The sequence below is a fragment of the Myotis nattereri genome (genome assembly GCF_964212035.1).
Source record: "Myotis nattereri genome assembly, chromosome: 5".
NCBI classification, from domain to species: domain Eukaryota; kingdom Metazoa; phylum Chordata; class Mammalia; order Chiroptera; family Vespertilionidae; genus Myotis; species Myotis nattereri.
The window spans coordinates 46,768,985-46,779,152 of record NC_138080.1 but is presented as its reverse complement, the minus strand read 5'-3'; the positions used below and the strand labels follow the sequence as shown (position 1 = coordinate 46,779,152).

Genomic DNA, 10,168 nt, shown 5'->3' with positions numbered 1-10,168 from the left:
TTCTTTTCCATCCCAATGTACCTCTCTTTTATATATTCCAACTCTTCATCTCTTCAAGTTATGTAATATGGGTAATTTCCTCAGACATAACTTAGAGTTTATTAAGGTTCACTTCTGTTTTTTTAACTTTTCTATTAAAATTTCATTTCAATGACTTTTGCTTTTCATTTATAGAAATTACATTTAATTATTTTTTCCAATCAACATGTTGGTTTTTTTTCTAGCCTCTTATTATTTTCTCATATTTTAGAATCCTTTATGCCCTTACTCACATTATATTTATTTTATAGTCCTTATCTATTAGTTCTGTTATCTGAAAGTCTCAGGGAACCCAATCCTCCTAATTATTGTGTCTGCAGAGTCTCAGACATGGTGAGCTGTTTCCTTACAGGCTTTGTATGCAGGAGTGTGTGTTCATCTTCAGTGAGGGCATCCCTCAGCCTGAGCGAATAGGTGATCCCATCAGAGCAGTTGTTATGTTTGCTTTGTCCAGGAGCCTTAGAGTTATCACTGGACAGGACCAATTTTTTTTTTTGGCAGAATTTTATGATTTTATTAACACAAATACAATGTGTACACAACCTGTCTATTCGTTTTCTTCGCTGCGCAGCTGGCATTGGGATTGGTGACTCCGATGGCCAGCCGGGCTGCTCGTTCCGCAGGGGCTTTGTGGTTCTTTGAGGAGACGCTGTGAGCAGTCTCAGCACAGTGAGATCCGTTGCACATCAGCAGCACTTAAGCTCCTTGACGTTATGGACCAGGAACTTCCGAAAGCCACTGGGCAGCATGTGCTTGGTCTTCTTGTTGCTCCCATAACCAATGTTGGGCATCAAGGTCTGGCCCCTGAATCTTCTACGCACCCTATTGTCAATGCCCCTGGGTTTCCGCCAGTTCCGGTTAATTTTGACATATCGGTCTGACTGGAGCCGGATGAACTTCTTGGTCCTCTTTTTGGGTTTCACGAGAGGTCTGAGGGCAGCCATGGTGCCGGGTGGGAGATGGCTGCCACCTCCGTAGGCAGCGCGGAGGAAGAGAGAGGAAGGTGCCGTGCGAGGCCTGATGGTGGACAGGCCCAATTTTTATATCAGAGTTTTGACTTGTAGTCTATTAGACCAGGCAGACATTATAAATCAGCATCCAGCAAACCACCTCCTCTTTTGTAAATAAAGTTTACATTTTTTTTTATTAGGCAGAGGTGGGTGGGAAGAGATCAAAGAACTTGTATGCATATATGTATAAACCATGGACACAGACAGTAGGGTGGTGAAGGCCTGGGGTGGGTAGGGGGAGGCTAAAAGGGGTCAATAGGGAAAAAAATGGGGACATATGTAATACTTTCAAAAATAAAGATTTTTAAAAAATTAATTAATTAAAATAAAAAAGAATTTAAAATTTTAAAATTAATGATAGCCTTTCTGACAGGTGTGAGGTGGTATCTCATTGTGGTTTTAATTTGCATTTTTCTTATGATTAATGACTTTGAGCATTTTTTCCATATGTCTATTGGCCATCTGTATGTCCTCTTTGGAGAAGTGACTGTTTAGGTCCTTGGCTCTCTTTTTAATTGGATTGTTAAATTTGTTGGGGTAACACTGGTTAATAACATTGTATAAATTTTAGTTGTACACTTACTAATATAATGCATCTGTATAGTTAATTGTATGCTCACCACCCAAAATCTAGTCTCCTTCTGCCACCATGTATTTGACCCCATTTACCCTCTTCGTCCTCCCCCACCGCCTGTAAATAAAGTTTTATTGAAACATAAACATGCCCATTTGTTTACATATTGTCTACAGCAGCTTTCATTCTACACTGGCAGAGTTGAATAGCTACAATGGAGACTGTGTGGCCCTTAAAGCTGGTAATGTTTACATTTCCTTTAAGGAAAATGGTTCCAAACCCTGGTATAAATTCAAATTCCAAGCCAGAGTAAGAACTGGATAAGGTTACAGATTCTCAGGGGAGACTATTTCCTTCCACTTAGAATCCAAACTGACAAGCTTCTTTGTTGACTCCATGTGCTACAGGGAAGGAGGCTTTTTAAAAATAGTTCATACTTTTACTACAGACAGTTTTTTGAGGGTCCGGAATTCATGCAGATTTATTGACTCTAACTCTGTATTTTGCATGAGCTCACAGCCTAAGGTCTCACACCCTGAGCACATTTAAATCCCAACTCCTAGATGTAGGAAAGCACACATTCCTGCCACACCACATTTTTCCGGGATTGTAGCACCTACAGCTCCTACACTATTTATTTTTGTCTCCTGCAGATACCACTTACAAATCAGCTATGTATAAATTATTTCTTTTCAGCAATAATAGGTGTTTTATAGCAACAGTTTCTCAACTTATGTACTATGTCACATTTCTGGGAATTGGAAGTTGTGTAAAATGTAACTAGAATTTCGAGGACTGAAAAATTACAAATTTTGCTAAAAAAATTTTAGGGTTAAATAAGACTATTTCTGTAGAATCAAAAGGTGTAATCCATTTAGGATTGTTGAGAAAGAAGCTGGCAGTGAGGGTAGTAAAGATACACATAGAGCCACTAATGATTGAGGGCCACATAGCAGAGGAGTCTGATATCAGACTTGCCCCAATCTGGATCTTATCTAAGTGACCCTTATAAAAGTCATTTAACTTCTTATAACCTCCATTTCCTTGTGTTAAAAATGAAGGCAACCCAACTGGTGAGGCTCAGTGGTTGAGCATCAACCTATGAACCAGGAGGTCACAGTTGGATTCCTGGTCAGGGCACATGCCTGGTTGTGGGCTCAATCACCGGGGGTGGGATTTGAGGGTGGGGGGGTGGGGGGCATACAGGAGACAGCTGATCGATAATTCTCTCTCATCATTGATGTTTCTATCTCTCTCTCTCTCCCTTCCTCCCTGAAATCAATACAAATATATATGTTTTTAAAATGAAGGCAATAAGATCCAACAAATAGCAAAATCTCAAGACATAATCCTTGCAATGAACATGAATGAATTACAGTGTCATTAGAATGTTACTCTTCAGATTTCCTCCTTCCTGCTTTGAAGGAAGGAAAGAACCATATCCTACATGTGGCATATATAACAGCAAGTATTTCTAGCTGAGTTTAGCCATTGTCATTGTTCCCATGGCATCTACCTTAAGCTGAGAAGAGCAGCAAAACACGTAAAGATGCTATAAAAGATTTATAGTCACTTGTTCCTTATGATCTTCATGACTCTCAGGGTTATGAGGGAAGGAGTTATCACAAATAAAACTTAAAGCAGTTGTCAACAGTTTCCCTTGAGAAACTATTTAGTAATTTTCAATTGTTGAATCACTGGTCTCATTTTTAACCATATCTCCACAAGTGCCTTAGAAGGTTATCAGATTGCTATAAATAATCTGTCAGAGTATACTCATTTGGTAGACATTAAGAAGGAAAAGCTAGCTGGAAAACATTGTGTGAGGAGAAGGAGATATTCAGATTTGGGAAAAGATAGGACGTTGTTTCTGATTGTTGGGGCTGGGAGACGTGGTGGGGCCTAGAAATGGCAACATAATTGGAGGAAGAGGGAGAGGAGAGAGGAGAACAACTGTCATATAAATAATCCAGTTCACTGTTATGCTGGTCACACAAGTGGTGTTCAGCTGCTGTGGAGGCCTTGCCTGCATCTTGTTTACTCAGATGTGGCATTTTCCCCCTCTAGTGAAAGCAATGACTTATTTCTCCAATAAATTATTCACATTACCTTTGTTTTCATGCAATCTTTTCTCATATGATATTTTTAACCTATCCAAAGGAACTCACAGAAGATAACACAAATCAACTTCCCAGTGAGTTCTCTATATCTTCCAGTGTTTTGATCAGTAAAAAGTTTCCTTTCTTAAAGTCTCTGACTTATTTTCAATTAGAACCTACCTGATTGTAATGAATATAGGAGTACAAGTCCCCTTTGGTTATATATTTTAAATGACTCCTAAAACACATCATTATCATGGTATAATTTCATTTCCAACCATGCCAAAAGAAAGAGGAAAGCAATATAGTGCTTGAATACTTCCAGTCTCTAAAATACAAACACCCTCCATTGTTATGAAGCTTATGTACTTTAGAGAAAAATAGCTTTAAAAAATTGACTGAAGAAATAAACACATCAAAAATCTCAGTTTTCTTTACTATGAAAAGACGTTCTCCTTCATGGTAGGAAACAGGTTATGATGAACTGGTCTAGAGATATCCAGGTCATTTACTTTGAAGTTAGACAGTAGATTCCACCCAGCCCCTCCCTCTCCAAAATAGGTGCTGCAACTGGGCCTCCAGTCATTGTGAAATGCGCAATATCAGCTATCAGTTTGCTATGGACTGAATGTTTGTGTCCCCTCTCCCCCCCTCAAATTTATACATTGAAACCTACTTCCCAATGTGGGGGTATTTGGAGGTGGAGCATTTGGGAGATGATTATATGATGAAGTTGGAGCCTTCATGAATGAAATTAGTGCCCATACAAAAGAGACCCCAGAGAGATCCCTGGCCCCTTTCATCATGTGAGGACAACCCGAGAAGATGCCCTCTAGGAACCAGGAAGTGGACTCCTCACCAGACCCTGAATCTGCCAATGCCTTGGTCTTGGATTCCCCAGGCTCCAGAGAAATAAATGTCTGCTGTTTATAAGCCACATGACCTATGCTATTTTGCTATGGTACTCTGAAAAGACTAAGGCAGAGGCCTAAAAGAGAGTAATGAGCTAGGCACCTTTGCTCAGGGCCCTTCCATAATAAAAATGCAAATGCTCAGAGCTATGGATTAATGAGCATTTTAGTACAGAGGTAGCCTTAAAATGTATGTGGCAAGGTATGACTTGAAACACTCTAAAGTCCCATAACCAAATACATCTCCCTAGGAATGTAAAATTTTCTTTGCAAATAACTGCATGCATTATTAATGCAAAGGTATAGAACCAAATAGAAAGCTCAATGTTGTGTCACATTAATGTAATTTGAGAGCTAAGCAATATATATGAAGAAATTAACATGAATGCCAACAATGTTTTTTTAACAGTCCTGCCAGCCTCATTTTTGAGTAAGATAAAAGAAAACAATATTTATTATTCATCTGTATTTCTTTCAAATAACAAACAATGAAGAATTCCAAGAAGCTCACTGGCATCAGCAGTATGATTTTCCTTAGTAATTTCTAGCCTACTTGACTTGTATTTTGCAAATTAAAATAGAAGATGTAAGGGAGGGATTTCTTTTCAATACTAAAATGATCATTGAGAGAGAGTAGCAGTGAGGCGACTAATAGATTGCTTTAACTTCCCTACAAGTTGTTTTGTTTTTGCTTTTTGAGAAAGACTTTGCAGACAATTCATTTGTAATGTTTCAAAGTTCCCCCGATACATTTTTCTGGTTCCGCGTGATCCTTGGCCTTGCTAAGATTTGGAGAATGCAGACCATGGCACACCAGGCATCAGGCACTCTGCTCTAACCACTGCTCAACTGATTTTGTTGGTTCAAAAACATTCATTGTTCATCGCGCTCTTCATTATTTATACATCGACTCTTATTAATAATACATTTCAAATATTAAAGTTAACACTCTTACAGCTATCTTTTCACATTATCCCTGAAAGTATGTACATAAATTAACCTATGAAAACAAAAGCTTAAGGAATGAACTTCAATGAAAAAAGACAAGGAAAATACCACTGTCTTCAAGACCAGTTTCTTTATTTTGGGGACACAAAGAAGCTAAATAACCCACTGAGTCAGTCCGGCTTTCAGTACGTGCTGCAAGCCTCCTATTTTTGCTCAGTATCTTCCCTTTTGTTGATCTTGAAAACAAAAGCACTGAAACTATGCTTTGCAAAGCCACCCTAACATCTTATTCTGCAATTATCTTTGTGGGGTTGAGTCATAAGTAGATACACTTAAATCAAATGGTAATGCCTTCATACATTTTTATCGACTTGTTTTGGGTACAGAGCATTTAAAAGCGCAATCAGTGTGAATGAACTAGAGAGAAATGGACCCGTAGCAAGAGCAATTTTCAAGACCAGTCCAGACAGTCAGTTGAGACATCACGCTGTACACAGTAAAAGTAAAAGGGTGGTGGAATGGTGGGAAGACCTGGGTTTGAGACTCAGACACCAGACCTGGGTTTGAGTCTCACTTAATCTTTCTGAGTGTCTATTTCCTTGCCTGAAAAAGAGGGATAGTGAAGTCTTTTATATATGGGTAAACCCCCTATCCTATCATAATGATGAGCATGGAATAGGTATTTTAAGTAGTGGCTTATTAATAAGGGAAAATATCAGACAAATTAAATTACTTTAATGTGGCAAAAGTTAATTATTTTAGTTTCAAATCCATGGAACCCATGCTTTCTAGGCCATCGCAGACTGGCCGGGGACAACCAAGTCATAACTCGATCGTTTCAAAGATAATAAAAAGCAGCCTCTGGTTTTCAGTTCCTTGCAGTGGAATCACCGAGCTGCTGGAAGGATCTCTGGGTGGTCCCGTCTCCTCTTGGCGGCCAGTGAGGTTCTGCCGTGGTCCAGCTCTCTCCACACACACCTGGCCTGCACCTGCCACTCATTCCTGCAGATGTGTGCTGTGTCTCCCACCCTCACGCCAGTTCTCTGCCACTGACGCCTCTGTACCACCATTATTTCCAGCTGCTGACGTTGGCAACCTCACTCAACCCTGCCTGGCCCCGTGGCATCAGTGAGAAGACATTTGCAGTTCTTCCAGAAGCTGCCCTCTGTTTCCACAATGCTGCTTCTGTGTGAGCTATAGAAGCTCATTTCTCTTACAAGCCCATCATTTGAGTCAAAGGATTCATGAAGGACCCTGGATCGCATCTCTCCCAGCTCCTCACCAGCAAGTGTCCCTGGATACCACCCAGGGCAGCAGTGTCCCCAGGCTCAGGGTGAGGCAGATGTCTGTGTTGGGGAAGTAGTGAGGCCTCAGGGTGTCAGGCCTGAAGGTTCTGAGAGCTCAGAGAGACACACACAGGCCCGGGGCTAGCTTCCACAGAACCAGAGTGAGGGTGGGAGACACAGCTCTGAGGGCACGAGGAGTGGTGAGTTCGCCCAGCAGAGACCCAAGTTCAGGGTCCTGCCTTTTTCCTGATGTTTTCTGGTTGTATTCCTTTCCCCACCACTTCTCCAGCACAGTCAGTGTATTTGGATATACACTAGATACGACTCTATGAAAGGGCCTTGGGAGTGGTTTGGAATGTCGTGGGGAGAGGTGATGCTGTTGGTTTGCTTTGCACAGGACTGAATCCCAGGGTGACTGCAGGCCCACCTCTCCGCACTTCCAGAGACCCTCCGATGTTTACCAGGTGGTGGCTCCTTCTAGATACAACTATTCAGAAAATGAGCCCCCCTTTTTTTTATCGTTAAATGATCTTCAATTGCAACATTTTCCTTTGTAGTGCTTAACTAGCTGGGCATTCCACCCCACCACTGCTGATGTCATCTATGATGTCGTGAGGGTGGCGGCCATCAACATTGCAGCCCACAGACTGGGCAGTCCCAGCATCGCTTTAATGCTTCCAGGGAGTTCTCTAGCTGAAGGTGGGTGCCGCATCTGCCGGGCAAGGCTGACAAGCTCATCAAGAGTGATATTCCCACTGTGCTTCATGTTTTGTTTTGTTTTGTTTTATTTTGTTTTGCTTCTTTCTGTCTTTTGGCGATCCTTTGAGGGCTTTGGTGATTGGGCAGAGGCAGAAGGCACTGCCTGCAGCTGGGCCTGTCTGTTCTGAAGGGTCAGTTTCACTGTAATCTTCAGACCCTTCCAGCCACCGGTTGCTTTAGCAATGTCATCACCAACCTTTTTGGGAGACAGGCCCAGGGGGTTGATCTTGGGGGCCAGGAAAGATGTGGCACCCACTTCCCCACCAGTCCCCTTCAGGTATAGGACTTCGAGGCAGTTGGTTTCGGATGAACCCAGATTCTGGACGACCAAAGAAAATTGCACCTAAGCCTCTTCTGAGCTGAAAGCCAAAAAAGCCTGAAGATGCTTTATCTTCCTATTTTACGCCACCTCCACCCACTATTCCCCCTTTAAACCACCATTACTCTTAGGCCTCTTCCAGTGTCTGGGAGAATGAGATTCCTTCCTACTTAGCCCCCAGGTCCGATCGCTGGGCTTTGGGTTCCAGCTCCTCTGAGAGTGGATTTCACCTGCCGGGCGCTGATCCCCTGACACCCCTGGAGGCTCAGCTGCGCTCCAGTTCTGACGTGGGCAGCAAAGACGAAGATCCCCCACAGGAATCAGTGTGAGTCTCCGTGTGGGACTGACCGGGAAGCAGTGCCCTACTCCCACCATATGGCCTCTGAGTTGGTGTCTTTTTTCCTCCCATCCTGGTCATTGGACTCCCCACTAGAGTTCCCCCTCCCGAGTTCACTCCCTTCTCTGGCCTGGCTGGTAAAATTAGAAATCTGTCTTGGTCCCTCTCATGGCAACTTCAGAACATAGGTGATTCCTCCCGGATATTAACTTGGCCCACCCAGAGCTGGTGGGTGCCCTGAGCTCAACAGTCAGGTCTGGCGGGAGTCTGCACAGCCCACCTATGGCAGGATTCACTGTGCTGTGGCTGGGCACCGGGGGGCCCTGTGCCTCCCCTCGCATCTGCACTGGCCTCGGCATGACTGGAGAACACTCCCACTCGTGCTCTCGGTGCTTTCTCTCACCCCAAAGAATCCCTGAGGTCAGCTTCTAGCGCCAGGCACACAGCATACCCTCAGGGGGAATAACCCACCACGTCCGCCCCCTGCCTATCCCTTGGGAGCCAGTCCACCATGTGCCCTTATTTAACCCGTGATGGCCTCCCCTCCCTGCTCAGACATTGTCCACCCCCCAATGTTTGTTCACAAAACTCATCTGCATTTTAAAATCAGCTCTTATCAACGTCTACCCTATGTTAAAAATATTTGACCCTATATTTTATTATTTTTAAATTCACATTCATGTTTTAGGATGTAGACCAGGAAAACTTGTTTTCTGGGGTCTGTGACAAAGAATAATCTCAATCAACCCTAGCCAGTTTGGCTCAGTGGATAGAGCAATCAGCCCACGGACTGAAGGCTCCCAGGTTCGATTCCTGTCAACGGCACATACCTTAGTTGCAGGCTCCTCCCCGGACCCTGGATGGGACACATGCAGGAGGCAATCAATCCGTGTGTTTCTCTCACATGGATATTTCTCTGTCTTTCCCTCTCTTCCACTCCCTCTAAAATCAATGAAAAAAATACCCCTGGGTGAGGATAAAAAAAATAAAAGAATAGACTCAACCGCCAGCCATTTATAGAACTTTAAAGCATAGGGAAGTGAGAATCTGTATTGTATTTGAGACTCGTGTGTGTCTACTGGCAGTTCTCTCCAAGTCATGCCTTTGTCTTTTCTCTCTTTGTCCTTCATCTTACTGAGCTGTCTGTCCTCTGATATATGTCTCCATCCACGCTATCCATTTTAGAACATAGACTCTCACAGATTAGGTCTATGTTCAAGATGTATTATTCTGGAAAGTACCTATCACAATGAAATCTGCAGTTAGATTTTTTTTTTAACTATTGTATTTTCATCATAATGATTATCCTATAATTAAAGTGGGAAGGCAAATTAAAGGCATTATAGTCATTTGTGGACCAATATGGTACTTTATATAAAACTGTAAAGGTAATGGGTGTGAAAGTACCTTGTAAAGTATTGTTCGTTATTATTTCAGTTATTCTTATATTATTACATTTTTATAATGTGCCAGTTAAGAAAGGTATATTTCCCTTCATACTGTAATTATGTTTTTAACCAGATAGAAAGCACTCTTAGCCATGCTTCCATTATTTCCTTTACAGCTATTTATTTTCTTTATTCTGTAATAGCTGTGAATGTCTAGGATGATAGTCATAGAATTGTGCCCCTAAAAGAGACTTTAACATTCTTGTACATTTCTTTGCCTTTAGGCAGAGCTGCCCTTAATAAACCTATTCAGACAGATGAAGGCATCTGCAACTGAAAAAAATAAAGGGGATGTTTTTCTGATTACAGATACAAAGCGTACATTTTAAAAAAGAAGTTCTATGTGTTCCCTGCAGTCAATACTAAGCATTTCTAGTTTGATAAAACAAACAACTGTATTTCCTTTGCTAGTACTTAGAGTAAAAAGCATCGATTGTG

At 42.1% G+C, this 10,168-nt stretch overlaps 2 pseudogenes across 2 annotated transcripts; both read right to left on the bottom strand.

The window, feature by feature from the left end:
• Window positions 1-586: 586 nt before the first annotated feature.
• LOC308519927 (large ribosomal subunit protein eL32-like) lies at window positions 587-1,037 on the bottom strand (annotated as a pseudogene). The gene has a single exon. The product of its transcript is annotated as a large ribosomal subunit protein eL32-like (transcript).
• A 6,390-nt stretch (window positions 1,038-7,427) lies between these two features.
• Window positions 7,428-9,462, bottom strand: LOC308520235 (large ribosomal subunit protein uL11-like; annotated as a pseudogene). Its single transcript has 2 exons — window positions 9,418-9,462; window positions 7,428-7,945 (listed from the first exon to the last, which is right to left on the bottom strand). The product of its transcript is annotated as a large ribosomal subunit protein uL11-like (transcript).
• Between the last annotated feature and the right edge of the window lie 706 nt (window positions 9,463-10,168).